Source organism: Nomascus leucogenys, chromosome 9, assembly GCF_006542625.1.
Source record: "Nomascus leucogenys isolate Asia chromosome 9, Asia_NLE_v1, whole genome shotgun sequence".
In the NCBI taxonomy this organism is placed as follows: Eukaryota; Metazoa; Chordata; class Mammalia; order Primates; family Hylobatidae; genus Nomascus; species Nomascus leucogenys.
The window spans coordinates 46821425-46837058 of NC_044389.1; the positions used below are offsets into that span (position 1 = coordinate 46821425).

The 15634-nt window shown below is 41.6% G+C and overlaps 1 protein-coding gene across 2 annotated transcripts in view; it reads right to left on the minus strand.

Moving 5' to 3' along the window:
* Positions 1-15634, minus strand: part of CRACD (capping protein inhibiting regulator of actin dynamics) — a 289402-nt gene that overhangs the window by 151525 nt on the left and 122243 nt on the right. For both annotated transcript variants that reach the window (XM_030818899.1, XM_030818898.1), the window contains exon 2: positions 5662-5808. The gene's annotated coding sequence lies outside the window, so the exon portion shown is untranslated. The remainder of the gene's footprint in view (positions 1-5661; positions 5809-15634) is intronic.

Sequence of the window (15634 nt, forward strand, 5' to 3'; positions counted from 1 at the left end):
GAGGCAGGAGAATGGCGTGAACCCAGGAGGCGGAGCTTCCAGTGAGCCGAGATCGCGCCACTGCACTCCAGCCTGGGCGACTAAGCAAGACTCTGTCTCAAAAAATAAAAATAAAATAAATAAATAAACTAAATGCCACTGAATTGTTCACTTTAAAATGTTTAATTTCATGCTATGTGAATTTCACCTGAATATTTTTAAAAGTGTTATAATTAAAGGGCTAATTATTTCTCATTGCTCAACAATCTACCACTATTGGGGAAAAAGGAGGATCTTGTTTCCATTCCATAGTGATAAGAGGGATTAAATAAGTCTTTAAATTCTAGTATCAGTCATCTTTGGGGCTTTCCTGTGAAAAGCCAAGTACTTACCCGAATGTTGGTAGCAGAGAAGTAATTCAAACCAATGACCCCAGATTTGCCTGGCCCATGTAGTCTAACTTCACAATCAACAGCTGCAGGAGTAGCAAGAGCAGCAACTATTTATCTGCAGCTACGAAATGCCAGCTAGATAACCAAAAGGCAATCAAGGAGACCTGTGTTAACTAGACTCTAGAACCCTAGCCAGACCTGTGCGACGGAGGTATGTCCCAGGGAGTGGCATCTGGTGGCGGTGACATCAGACAAAGACTAAGGGTCGTTTTAATTCACTAGAATATGATAACCTTGCTGTTTCCACACACTTCCAGGACAAAGAAAATAAATGTTGGCCAGGCGTGGTGGTTCACGCCTATAAACCCAGCACTTTGGGAGGCTAAGGTGGGTGGATCACCTGAGGCCAGGAATTTGAGACCAATCTGGCCAACATGGTGAAACCCCATCCCTACTAAAAGTACAAAAATTAACTGGGCATGGTGGCACATGCCTGTAGTCCCAGCTACTCAGGAGGCTGAGGCACGAGAATCACTTGAACCTGGGAGGCGGGGGTTGCAGTAAGCTGAGGTCACGCCACTGCACTCCAGCCTGGGCGACAGAGCGAGACTCTGCCTTGGGGGAGAAAAAAAGAAAGAAATGTCAACAGAGAGCAGGAGGATCTTTAGATGAGAGGCAGCTTTTTTTCCCCTTCTTTATACTACGATGAAGATCCAAAGCAATCTGCTGTTAAGTGCAAAGAGAAGCACAAAAGCTTAGAGGGAATAAAAACACATTTAGAACAACGGTTAAAAAAAGGACCTTGAAAGGAAACTACAAGGCTATGTAAACAAAAACATGGCTGAATGCAAACAGGAAAAGCAGATGCGGGCTGTCCAGGCTCACATGACACCTTCCCCTTTCACTTCCACATGGCACGGGCAGAGCCATGGACAAACAGGCCCCCGAAGCCCTCACCAACCAACCTCCAAACCACTCACCTTGCCTCATGCTCTAGTTCGTGAATCTTCCCGGTTTGAGATCAGGTATGGTTTTCCTACTATGGCTTTGTCTCACCTCCCAGACTTAACACAACACTTAGCTTTGAGCACTTGCTTTCCTTGACCACGATTTAGACATTTCTCTAGCATGACCGCCAGTGGTCGCTTCTTCTACCTTCAGCCTAACTCAGGATGTCCCTCTACACCACGTGCCTGTGCAGGCATGGAAGAGTGCTCAGCTCTGTTTTGGTGTAGCCTTCCTTTTCTCGGGTGCAGTCCCTCAAGACCATCATGCCTAAAATAAGGCTCTAGAGTTGACTGCAGTGATGCGGCTGCAGGCCCAGGAACACAAATGGCTAGACAGCTGCATGTTTAGAGGGACTCTTTAAACATAATGAAAAGCCAAAATATATTCAAGGCTTTCAAAATCCCCTAATTCATATTTTATTTTATTTTTATTTATTTTTATTTTATTTTATTTTATTTTTTGAGACGGAGTTTCACTCCTGTAGCCCAGGCTGGAGTGCAACGGTGCAATCTTGGCTCACCGCAACCTCCGCTTCCCAGGTTCAAGCGATTCTCCTGCCTCAGCCTCCCGAGTAGCTGGGATTACGGGCATGCGCCACCACGCCTGGCTAATTTTTGTATTTTTGGTAGAGACGGGGTTTCTCCATGTTGATCAGGCTGGTCTCGAACTCCCAACCTCAGGTGATCCGCCCTCCTTGGCCTCCCAAAGTACTGAGATTACAGGCATGAGCCACCGCACCTGGCCAAAATCCCCTAATTCTATTGCAAGAAACCAGCAGACTCGGGGAGCCATACACACACACACACACACACACACACACACACACACATCTTTTTTTTTTCTATGTTGTATGAGAAAAAATCATTGAATTCCATCACAAAATGTTCTACATATGTTTTTAAAATTACAGTATTACTTCCCTGGAAAACTTCCTAAAAGAGGAAAAAAGCGTCTATTTCCTAAGTCTGCCATGCTAGAAGGAGGAATGGCTTCTGATAGGAAAGCTGAGGTAGAACATCAGTTGTGAGCTCTCTTGGAGTTAAGCAATTTGGACAGGGACTGCAACGTCATATGTGTGCAACTCCTACCCTGGGTCAGGGCAGTGTCTTGTCAGCTCCAGCCTGATATCATGGCCCTGGTAGCACATAAGCAGCATGGTAAAATCACACTGACGACCCTCCCCACCTCAGCCTCCCGAGTGGCTGGGACTGCAGATAGCTAGGACATGCCTGGCCTGGACCTGGCTGTTTTTTTTGTTTCTTTGTTGTTGTTGTGTGTTTTGCAGTTGTTCTGCTTTTTTTGTTTGCTTGTTTTTGAGACAAACTGGGTCTCACTCTGTCACCCAGGCTGGGGTGCAGTGGTAAAATCTCAGCTCACTGCAGCTTCAACCTCCCCGGCTCCAGTGATCCTCCCACCTCAGCCTGTTGGGTAGCTGGGATCACAGGTACACAGCTAATTTTCTGTGATTTTTATAGAGACGGGATTTTGCCATGTTGCCCAGGCTGGTTTCAAACTCTTCGGCTCAAGTGATTCGCCTGCCTCAGCCTCCCAAAGTGCTGGGATTACAGGTGTGAGCCATCGTGTCAAGCCCACCTGGCTGTTTTGATTACTGACTCTGATCTTGGGCAAGTTATTTGAGTTTTCTGAGCCTGTTTCTCTACTTGTAAGATGGGAATAGTAATATCTATTACTTATTATTTAAGGTAGCTGTGATGGTTTGAATTGTATCCCCCAAAAAGTAAGCTGAAGTCCTGACCCTGCAGTACCACTGAATTTGACCTTATTTGGAAGTAGGACTGTTGCAGATGTAATTAGTTTAAGATGAGGTCACATTGAAGTAGGGCGGGTTCTTAGTCCAATATATCTGGTGTCCTTATAAGAAGAGAGAAGACAGCCATGCGCAGACACAGACACACAGCAAGAATGCCAGGCGATGACAGAGGCAGAGACTGGAGGGATGCAGCTGCAGCCCAGGAACGCCGAGGATTGCCAACAACCACCAGAAGCCAGGAAGAGCCAAGGAAGGTTTCCCTTTGATGTGTCTCACAGGGAGCATGGCCCTAACTTGATTTTAGACTTCTAGCCTACAGACCTGTGAAACAATACACTTCTGTTGTTTTAAGCTCTGTTTGCCTAATTTTTTATGGCAGTCCTAGCAAATTAATATGGTGCTAGAGGCCTAATGTATGTATTTTGTGTGTGTGCTGGGTGGAGGGAGTAAGTGTACTTTAACTGCAGAGGAAACAGAATAAATCAAGTAGACAGGAAGAAAACAACGCAACCTATCTTATGCATCTAAACCAAGAAGTGTCATCACTTCCTGTGGATCTGACCCTCCCACTCACTCTGCTCCAGCACGGGCTCCTGGCTGTGGCTGGAACACCCCAGCTGCATTCCCTCCTTAGGGCCTTTGCACCCACTGCTTCCTCTACCTGGAACAGGCCCAGGGCCAACTCCTAACTTCCTGCCTTTCTTCAATGAGGCTCCTTCTGCAATTTGCACTCCCACCCCACTAAGCAACCTCTCTTGTTCTACTTTACTTTTTCTTTTCTCCATGTTCTCAGTGGATTCTAATATCCTAGTAATGTGTTTATTATATGCATTATTTATCATCTCCATCCACGCTAGAACATTAAGCTCCATGCACTGACGTGAACAAACATCAAAAATAGTACCTAGTTCACTGTAGGTGCTTAAGAAAAAATTTTCTAAAAATCCATCATTCATTTTCAAATGACCACTTTAATTATTACAGAAGCCGTATGTGTTCATTGTAAAAAATTAGAAAAAAATTAAAAGCTTCAAACTCCCAACATCTAATAAAACCTCTCAAATTACAAGAAATCAGACTGACTTTTATCTTCTTTAAGTGACTCCCTAAGGGGTGCTGACAATCCAGGAGGAATCTCATGGTAGAGGTAACATTCATCTTACAAAGCTTGGTATGTGAATTTAATGAAATAAAGTAACCAAATACTCAATACAATGCTTATCCTAGCAACTAAGACAACTAATGAGTAGTTTTTATTAACAGGTAGTTATCGTAATAGGTCACTGTTGATAGGTAGTTGTCATAACAACTAATAGGTAGTTGTTATTTTATTTCCTTTGATCTCATATTTAACTTCCATCCCTTCCCACTACTTACAAAAAGTAAGTGGCAGATATCTGCAGCCAAAAGAATGATATGACGCTATTTATTTATTTATTTATTTATTTTGAGATGGAGTCTTGCACTGTCACCCAGGCTGGAGTGCAGTGGCAAGATCTCGGCTCTCTGCAACCTCTCCCTCCCAGGTTCAAGCGATTCTCCTGCCTCAGCCTCCCAAGTGGCTGGGATTACAGGCACCCGCCACCATGCCCAGCTGTTTTTGTATTTTTAGTAGAGATGGGGTTTCACCGTGTTGGCCAGGCTGGTCTTGAACTCCTGACCTTGTGATTTGCCCACCTCGGCCTCCCAAAGTGCTGAGATTACAGACGTGAGCCAACGTGCCCAGCTGATATGATGTTATTTTTACAGGGAAGGCAGATGAGGAATGCCTCCCACTCCCAGCACTCAGAAGACAAAGTTCCCCAAACTCACAGAACCAAGCTCTATGGCTCAAAAGCACCATGAGACGCAAGGCCACTATTTCCATTGAATTTTCTAATAGCAAGAAAACAATGAACAATGATAACCATTTTTTTTTTTTGAGACAGAGTCTCACTCTATTGCCCAGGCTGGAGTGCAGTGGTGCAATCTTGGCTCACTGCAACTTCTGCCTCTTAAGTTCAAGTGATTCTCCTGCCTCAGCCTCCTGAGTAGCTGGGACTACAGGTGCACACCACCACACCTGACTGACTTTTGTATTTTTAGTAGAGATGGGGTTTCAGCATGTCAGCCAGGCTGGTCTCGAACTCCTGACCTCAAGTGATCCGCCTGCCTCAGCCTCCTAAAGTGCTGGGATTACAGGTGTGAGCCACTGCAACCGGGTGATAACCACATTTTTGTATTACATGTCCTCTCCCATTTATAAAACCTTTTCCCATGAAACTTTCTTTTATAGATGAAAAAACTGGAGTTCAGAGAATTTAAGTCACTTGTCCAAGTTGACTCAGCTGGTAAGTAGAAGAGTTGGGAATGCAATCTAGGATTAGAAGATCACTGATGACAAGGATCACTTGTCCTGATATTCAGTGAAATACATACTATTCCTAGAATCCCACTTACAACAAATGAAACATTCCTTAGCATTCTTTCCATAAGCTACTTCCCTCTCCATACTCTACGTAAAAGACTTACCTATCTTAATAGCCACAGGTCCTTTACTTGTTGGATAACTCTCCACCAAAATTTTCTCCTTACAAAACGGAAACTTCACCTTCAGCCGTAAATGTCAGGAAACGGGGTACATTGCTGAGAAGGCCTGGGAATAGCTGCTCTTGTAAGCTGTTGAGAAAAAAACAAAACATCAAGAACTTTATGTCTTCAATCCTCTCTTGGGGAGGCTTCAAAATGAATCTCTTTTCCAATCCTTGGCAGAAGTTAGCACAAAAGAGGTTTCTTCCCCCTCCATGAGGCTTCCAATTAGGTTTACTAATATTCGATTTGCAGTTTAGCCAAAATTTACTATAGAGCTTTAAAAGCATTTATTATTAACTTTCTCCCTTTTGAGAGGACTAAAAGAATCACGTCCCCGAATACTGAGACTTCCATATGCTTACACATAGGATTCCACATATATTCTTCATGTAGTTTAACTAAAATTCAAGAAGCTAGAAGACACAAATCCAATTTAGCAGACGTGAAGGCAGTAATCATTAGGTTATTTCCTAGTGAAGGCACCTTTTTACTCTAATACAAATCACAGAGTTAACTAGGTTAATGAGCTCCCTGTGGGTAGAGAGTGCACAATCCCTTCTAAAGCTGCCTGAATGAAAACCAGGATGTAATGAATGTAGATTTTAGCTGGAATGGAGGTAGAAAATGTCCAAGAAACAACCTCAGATTAACACAGGCCCTTTGCAAAGTCCTGTGAAACAAGACAACATTCTGGGGCAACAATACAGGATGAAGTCACTCCAAATCTCAGGATGGACAAGGGTGTCAAGCCCTGATGGGGGTTGGCTTGCATGGGCTTAGAGAAGAATTCTCAGTTCTGGCTATGAGGGACTAGCTTCTAGCAGACCAATTTCTCATCGAATACAACTAGAACACTTGGACAAAAGTTATTTTTAAAATCTGTTTAAAGGCTTTGGAGGACTACCAAGACAGCCAGGACATGAGAGGCCACGATCTTAAGGGAGAAGGGAAATAAAATTGAGGCAAGTCAGACATTTTGTACCACTTTTCCTTTTGAGACACCCACTGGTTTTTTAGGAGGCAGAGGGCGAAACCTACTGAGAAACCTAGCAGAAAGTGGCTATTTAGAGGAACATAAAATGAATGGACCTTTTGTCCAACTTACAGGCTGAGGAGATCCCAGAGAGAAGGGAAATGCAAAGAAATGAGCTCAACATTCTGCCTTGGTTTAACTTTGTAAGAAACTGTGAAACATTTTTCAGAAGTGGTTGTATCACTTTGCACTCCCATCAGTAATATATGAGAGTTCTAGTTTACACAATCTCATCAACATCTGGCATTGGCACCTTAGAGAACTAGAAAAGCAAGAACAAACCAAACCCAAAATTAGTAGATGGAGAGAAATAATAAAGATCAGAGCATAAACAAATAACATTGAGACAATAAACCACCAAAGATTAACGAAATAAAAAGTTGGCTTTTTTAAAAGATAAAAAAATTTGACAAACCTTTACCTAAGCTAAGAAACAAAGAGAGAAGACTCAAAAAAATAAAATCAGAGACAGAAAAGAAGGCATTACAACTGGTACCATGGGAATAAAAAGGCTCATTAGAGACTATTATGAACAATTGTACAACAATAAATTGGAAAACCTAGATGAAATGGTTACTCTCCTACATCCATGCAACCTACCAAGACTGAGCAAATAGAGAATCTGAACAGACAAATAAAAAGTAACAAGATTGAAGTAGCAATAAAAAGTCTCTCATTAGGGAAAGCCCAGAACCTGATGGCTTCACTGCTGAATTTTACCAAGCATTTAAAGAAAAACTAACACCAATTCTACTCAAACTGTTTCAACAAGTTGGAAAGAAGGGAATACTTCCACACTTATTTTACAAGGGCATCATTACCCTCATACCAAAACCGAAGACATAAAAAAGATGCAAAAATCCTCAACAAAATACCATCAAACCGCAGTCAACATCACATTGAAATGATCATTTACCATGATCAGGTGGGATTCACCCTAGGGATGCAAAAATGGTTCAACATACACAAATCAATACATCACATTAACAGAATAAAAGACAAAAACCATATGATGATTTCAATAGATGCCTCCTAAAAAGCATTCAATGAAATTCAACATTGCTTTATCATAAAAATCCTCAAGAAACTGGCTATAAAAGGAACATACCTCAAGACAATAAAGGCCATATATGACAAACCCAAACCAAAAGACAGCATCACACTGAACAGGGGAAATTGAAAGCCTTTCCTCTAAGCTCTAGAACAAGACAGGGATGCCCAGTTTCACCACTTTTATTCAACATAGTACTGGAAGTCCTAGATAGAGCAATTAGACAAGAAAAGGAAATAAAGGGCATCCAAATTGCAAAGAAAGAAGTCAAACTGTACTTGTTTGCAGATGACATTATATTACATTTAGAAAAACCTAAAGGCTCTTAAAAAAAAAAAAAACTGTTAGAACTGATAAATTCAGTAAGGTTGCAGAATACAAAATTACCATACAAAAATCAGTAGTATTTCTATATGCCAACAGTTAGCAATCTGGAAAAGAAATCTAGAAAGTAATCTCATTTACAAAACCTACAAAAAGAATACCTAGGAATAAATTTAACCAAAGAATTAAAAGATCTCTACAATGAAAACTATAAAACACTGCCAGGCTCGGTGGCTCATGCCTGTAATACCAGCACTTTGGGAGGCTGAGGCGGGTGGATCACAAGGTCAGGAGATCGATACCATCCTGGCTAACACAGTGAAACCCCATCTCTCCTAAAAATACAAAAACAAAAAAATTAGCCGGGCATGGTAGTGGGCGCCTGTAGTCCCAGCTACTCAGGAGGCTGAGGAGGGAGAATGGTGTGAACCTGGGAGGTGGAGCTTGCAGCCAGCGGAGATTGCGCCACTGCGCTCCAGTCTGGGTGACAGAGCGAGTCTCCATCTCAAAAAAAAAAAAGAAAAGAAATTGGAAGGATATTCCATGCTCATAGTTTGAAAGAATTAATATTGTTAAATGCCCATACTACTTTATGTGATCTATAGATTCAGTGCAATCCCTATCAAAATGCCAATGACATTCTTCAGAGAAATAGAAAATGCAAGGCTAAAATTCGTATGGAACCACAAAAGACCCTGAATAGCTAAAGAAAACTAAGCAAAAGGAACAAAGCTGGAGTCATCACACTACCTTATTTCAAAATATACTACAAAGCTATAATATCTAAAACAGCATGGTACTGGTTTAAAAATAGACACATAGACCAATGGAACAGAATAGACAACCCAGAAATGAATTCACACTTTTATAACCAAATAATTTTCAACAAAGGCACCAAGAACACACACTGGGAAGAAAACAGTCTCTTCAATAAATGATGCTAGGAAAACTGGATATCCATATACAGACTAAAACCAGACCTCTATATCTCACCATATACAAACATTAAATAAAAATGAATTAAAGATTAAATGTAAGACCTGAATCTATGAAACTACTACAAGAAAACATTGGGGAAACGCTTCAGGACATTGGCCTGGACAAAGTTATTGAGTAAGACCTCAAAGGCACAGGCAACCAAAGCAAAAATTAACAATTGGGATTACATTGAGCTAAAAATCTTCTGCATAGCGAGGAAAACAACAAACGAAGAGACAACCCACAGAATGTGAGAAAACATTTGCAAACTATCCATCTGACGAGGGATTAATAACCAGAATATATAAAGAACTCTAACAACTCAACAGCTAAAAACAAATAATTTGATTTTAAAATGGCAACAGAGGATACCCTGTGTGTGTACCCTGATGTGATTATTATGTATTGCATGCCTGAAGCAAAATATCTCATGTAATTCATAACTACATACTCACAAAAATTTTAAAAATTTAAAAAAATTAAAAAACAGAACTTCTGCTAGAAAAACTGAATTAAAATGGCAAAAGACATCCAAGTGACAAGTAGGTATATGAAAAAATGCTCAATATCATTAATCATCAGGGAAATGCAAACCAAAAACCACAATGAGATATTATCTCACACCAGTTAAAATTGCTATTAACAAAAAGATAGGAAGTAACGTATGCTGGCAAGGACGCAGAGAAAGGAGAATATTTGTACACTGTTGGTGGGAATGTAAATTAGTACAACCACTATGGACATCAGTATGGAGGTTCCTCAAAAAACTAAGAAGAGAACTACCATACGATCCAGCAATCTCACTGCTGCATATGTTAATATATCCAAAAGAACATTAGTGTATCCTCAAGAAACTGTATGTTATGGTTTGGCTCTGTGTCCCCACCCAAATCTCATGTTAAATTGTCATCCCCACCTGTCAGGGGAGGGGCCTGGTGAGAGGTGACTGGATCATGGGGATAGATTGCTTCCCCTTCACCTTCTGTCATGATTGTAAATTTCCTGAGGCCTCCCAATCATGCTTCCTGTTAAGCCTGTGGAACTGTGTGTCTATTAAACCTCTCTTCTTCATAAATTACCTAGTCTCAGGTAGTTCTTTATATCAGTGTGAAAACAGACTAATACACTGTACTCCCATGTTTATTGAAGCACTATTCACACAATAGCCAAGATACAGAATTAACCTAAGTGTCCATCAACAGATGAATGCATAAAGAATATGTGTTATATATACACACAATGGAATATTATTTAGCCATAAAAAATGAAATCCTGTCATTTGCAGCAACATGGATGGAACTAGACATTAGGTTAAGTGAAATATGCCAGAAACAGAGAGGCAAATATCACATTCTCACTTACGTGTGGGATTTAAAAAACTGATCTCATGTTCCTAGAGAGTAGAATGATAGTTACCAGAGGCTAAGAAGGGAAGCAGGGAGAGGGGGATGATGAGGAGTTGATTAACGGGTACAAAAATACAGTTAGATAGAATTAAGTGTTCAGTAGCATAATAGGGCAACTTAGTTAACAATATTTATTGTGTATATCAAAATAGCTGGAGGAAAGGATTTGAAATGCTCCCAACACAAAGAACTGATAAAGGTCTGAGGTGATGGATGTGCCAGTTACCCTGAATTTGATCATTACACATTACATGCTTGTATCAAAATATCCCATGTACCCCATAAATATGTGCAACTGTTATGTATCCATTAAAAATTTAAAAATCAAAAAAAGAAGCATGCTTTTAAAAAAATGGTGTTGCCAGACTTCAGTTTGAACCATTCTAGTGTGACTCCTACAACTCAGTAACAAACAACCCAATTTATTTAATGGACAAAGGATTTGCATAAATATTTCTCCAAAGAAGATACATCAATTCCAAATTAGTGCATGACAAGTTGCTCAACGTCACTCATCATTAGGGAAATACAAATCAAAAGTACGATGAGATACCACCTCACACCCACTAGGATGGCCATTATCAAAGTTACAGAAAATAACAAGTGTTGGTGAGGATGCAGAAAAATTGAAGCCCTTCTTGTACCCTGTTGGTAGGAATGCAAAACGTACAGTGGACACAAAAAACAGGATGGTGTCTCTAAAAACATTTAAAATAAAATGACCACATTATCTAGCAATTCCACTTCTGGGCATATATGCAAAAGAAGTGAAACCAAATAAATTTTTACCAATTATTACAAATAAATTTTAACAAGTGGGCAAATTGACAAATATAGAATCCATAGATAATGAGCTTTGACTGTATGTCTATGTATGGTTTCAAGTGTGAAATCTAGTTTTCCTTTCTTCAGTTTCTTCTCATTTAGACAAAATAGGCCTGATGAAGCTCTAAACATATTTAATATAGCGAGGTGTCATCTAAAATGAAGTAGCTTCATGGAAACCCATTTGCTGATGAGAAAGCAACTTACAACTTGTTCTGTTGAACACTCATATTTGGAGTTCAACACCCATCTCTATTCATTTCCTTTCTCATATCCTCAGGGATAACTTTACAGAACACCTGAAATGTTAACAATCTGTAATTCAAGAATGAATGTATCTGGGCACTTTTTCAAGTACAGGAACAAAATCAGCAAGAATGAGGCAATGTATGTTTTGAAGGAGAAGGAAGAGCAATGTGATCCTCAGTGATCTCAGAGCATGTATACTCAAAGGTCAACTTCTTTGACTTTTTCCATTTGCTATGGTTGTGTACAGGATGTTTCACAGCTCCTGCGATCTACGGGGTCACCCTAAAAAACAAGTGCTAAGAGAAAGTTGCCTGCATTTCAAATTTTCAGTCTAACAGTCAGAAAGGCTGGGTGTTGGCCGGGCATGGTGGCTCACGCCTGTAATCCCAACACTTTGGGAGGCCGAGGCGGGCGGATCACCTGAGGTCGAGAGTTCGAGACCAGCCTGACCAACATAGAGAAACCTCGTCTCTACTAAAAATACAAAATTAAGCTGGGCACAGTGGCTCTTGCCTGTAATCCCAGCACTTTGGGAGGCTGAGGTGGGCGGATCATGAGGTCAGGAGATCGAGACCATCCTGGCCAACATGGTGAAACCCTGTCTCTACTAAAAATACAAAAATTAGCTGGGCATGGTGGCACGCACCTGTAGTCCCAGCTGCTCAGGAGACTGAGGCAAGAGAATCGCTTGAACCCAGGAGGCAGAGGTTGCAGTGAGCCGAGATCACGCCACTGCATTCCAGCCTGGTGACAGAGCAAGACGCTGCCTCAAAAAAAAAAATTAGCTGGGCATGGTGGCACATGCCTGTAATCCCAGCTACTCAGGAGGCTGAGGCAGGAGAGTTGCTTGAGCCCAGGAGGCGGGGGTTGCGGTGAGCCGAGATCACGCCATGGCACAACAGCCTGGGCAACAAGAGTGAAACTCTGTCTCAAAAAAAGAGGCCGGGCGCAGTGGCTCAAGCCTGTAATCCCAGCACTTTGGGAGGCCGAGGCGGGCGGATCACGAGGTCAGGAGATCGAGACCATCCTGGCTAACACGGTGAAACCCCGTCTCTACTAAAAATACAAAAAAAAAAAATTAGCCGGGCGTGGTGGCGGGCGCCTGTAGTCCCAGCTACTCGGGAGGCTGAGGCAGGAGAATGGCGTGAACCCGGGAGGCGGAGCTTGCAGTGAGCCGAGATCACGCCACTGCACTCTAGCCTGAGCGACAGAGCGAGACTCCGTCTCAAAAAAAAAAAAAAAAAAAAAAAAGAAAGGCTGCGTGTTAGAACCACATCTCCAAGATTCATTTACTTCTGCAAGTCATGATGCCTGTGACCTGGCACTTGAGAACAGATTGTAACAGAGAAAATACAGCTGAATTACTCAGAAGATTTCTACCCAGCAGCGGTAACTGTGCTGCTTGCTGTTTCCCGCCAGGCAGAATTAGGTTCCCATCAAGATGGCTTCAGTTTTTCAGGCAAATACAACGTGGTCACTTTGAGCAGTGTCTTCTCAGCCCATTCTCAGTAGCAATTGGCAAAAGAAGCGGTTTTAGTGGACAGTAGGACCTAAATAGTGATACTATCTTCCTTTTATTCCTCTGCGACTCCCCACCTAACAGAAGGGTACTGCAGGAATGATCTAAACTTTGGGACAGGAGACCCATTTCCAGCCTTGGCTAGATTTAAAGTTATACTGTAAAGTTGAAAAAAAAAAAAAAAACCCTCAAAAGATACCTCCACGCACCACCAGGAGTACAGAAATTCTGTTCCTCCGTCTCCTGCCTTCCCCAGCCTCTTCCCCAACAGAACTTCTGGGAACATGCAGGTTCAACAGACCTCCTTAAAGCTGTGTGTTTGGAGCTATAAAGGTGGAAAATCTGAAACCACGAGCACATGGAAACATCTTCACAGGTGCCTTACCCACAGGACAGAGGCAGGCATATGGTTGAAATTCCGCACCACCACCCCTAGATCTTATAATTTTCTACTATTTGTCTGCACGGGGAACATTTCTTAGCTAAGCTACAATGTTGGTAGTCTGTAAGCTTACCACTATTCATTATTATTTATCTTCCTCCTTTTGCTGTGAAACTTCAGTGGCAAATTGTCCACACTTGTTATCTCCACCATCTCAGCATTGTTCACTCCTTTACCCCCCACCTCCCTCTTGATCTGATCATTCTACTCAAATTGCACTTTTCAAAGTCAACAATAACCTGTGAATCCCAAAATAAAAACCGTTGCTCAATTTGCATTTGTCTTGACACCCACCAGTCTCTGATCTACGGCCCGCCCAATCTATGACGCTGTTAACTGGACAACACTACTTGAAATTGTTGCTTTAGTTTCTTTGATACTGTGTCTTCCTGGTTGTTTTAACACTCTACTTACTCTTTTGCTCCTCCACTGATAAATATTCACAGTAAGTATCTGTTCCTCATCAGCTATAATGACCATAGTCTTTCTTTTTTTTTTTAATTATACTTTAAGTTCTAGGGTACATGGGCACAACATGCAGGTTTGTTACATATGTATACATGTGCAGTGTTGTTGTGCTGCACCCATTAACTCGTCATATAATGATCATGGTCTTTCTAAGACTATCTCTGTCATTCTGCTTTTTCATTCTCTGTCATTTTCCATGCCTGATTAGTTTTTTAAAAATCTTATTTGTTTCTTTCTTTGAATGTCCCTTTAATCTGTTATCTCTGTCACCACCATGACCCAGAATCCCACCTACTCATGCCTGACTTGCTGCAACATCCTATTATTCAGTTTGTCTGCCTCTGTTGAACCCTAAACATTACTGCCAGATTAATTCAGCAAATTCTCCTTGCGTTAAATTACTCCCTATTTACAAAATACATGATGACTCCCCATTATTCACATAGTAGTTTTTTAAGAGATAGGGTCTCATTCTGCTGCTAGGTCTGGAGTGCAGTGGCACAACCACAGATCCCTGTAACCTCGAGCTCCTGGGCTCAAGCTATCCTCCCGCCTCAGCCTCAAGCTGGGACTACTACAGGCACACACCACCATGCCTGGCTAATTTTTAATTTTTTGTAGAGATAGGGTCTCACTATGTTGTCAAGGCTAGTCTCAAACTCCTGACCTCAAGCAACCCTCCCTTCTCTCCCTCCCCAAGTGCTGAGATTACAGGTGCAAACCACTGCACCCAGTCTATTCACAGAATAAATGTCTGAGTCTGCCATTCAAGTTCCCCCACAATCCAGCCCCTCTTTACCCAGCCAAGATTTTCTATACCCAATACCAAAAGTATATAAAATGACTATACCAAAAGTATCCAAAATGATACCTAGATCTCTAAGCCTCCCTATTTTCAATGAGCAGCACAGAGAACTCTTGGTTTTTCCCTGGACCTTTCACTTAACATTGCCACTACCACTGCGATTCATGGTTCCCACTCCCAACAGAGCAACTGAACATGTATCATCCCTTCAAAGAACCTGCACTCTTCAGAATACCTACTCTTCAGAGCTAAGTGGATTCTACCAGGATTACTCCAGTCAAACCAGAAGGCATGTGACAGGCAGGGAGTGGCAAGCCAAGAAATGAAGGGTCCTCTGTGTTTGTGATGTTGGCATTCGAATGTTATTCCATTACAGGGGACGGAGCAGGAAGAGGAGGAAGGAAAAAGGAGGGTTTTTGTTGTTGTTGTTGTTGCTGTTGTGCTACTCAGTGAAAGTACAAACAGAACCTAAGTATCATAAACTGAACTCATTCAATTCTTTTCAGTAAAGTAGCTCACCAGATAAATACCCCTGCTGGTTGTTTGAATTACAGATGAGTAAAGTGATCTGCTTCTTTATTTTCAACTTCTCAAAGGCAACTGTTCACAAGCGCATCTTAGGAAACAAACTCATCTCCCTGATACTTGGCTGCAGAACAAATGGCTAAAGATTAACAGTACTCTTAATGGGCCAGTCGTGGTGCCTGTAATCTCAGCACTTTGGGATGCCAAGACAGGTGAATGGCTTGAGCTCAGGAGTTCGAGACCAGCCTGAGCAACATGGCAAAACCCCGTCTCTACAAAAAAATACAA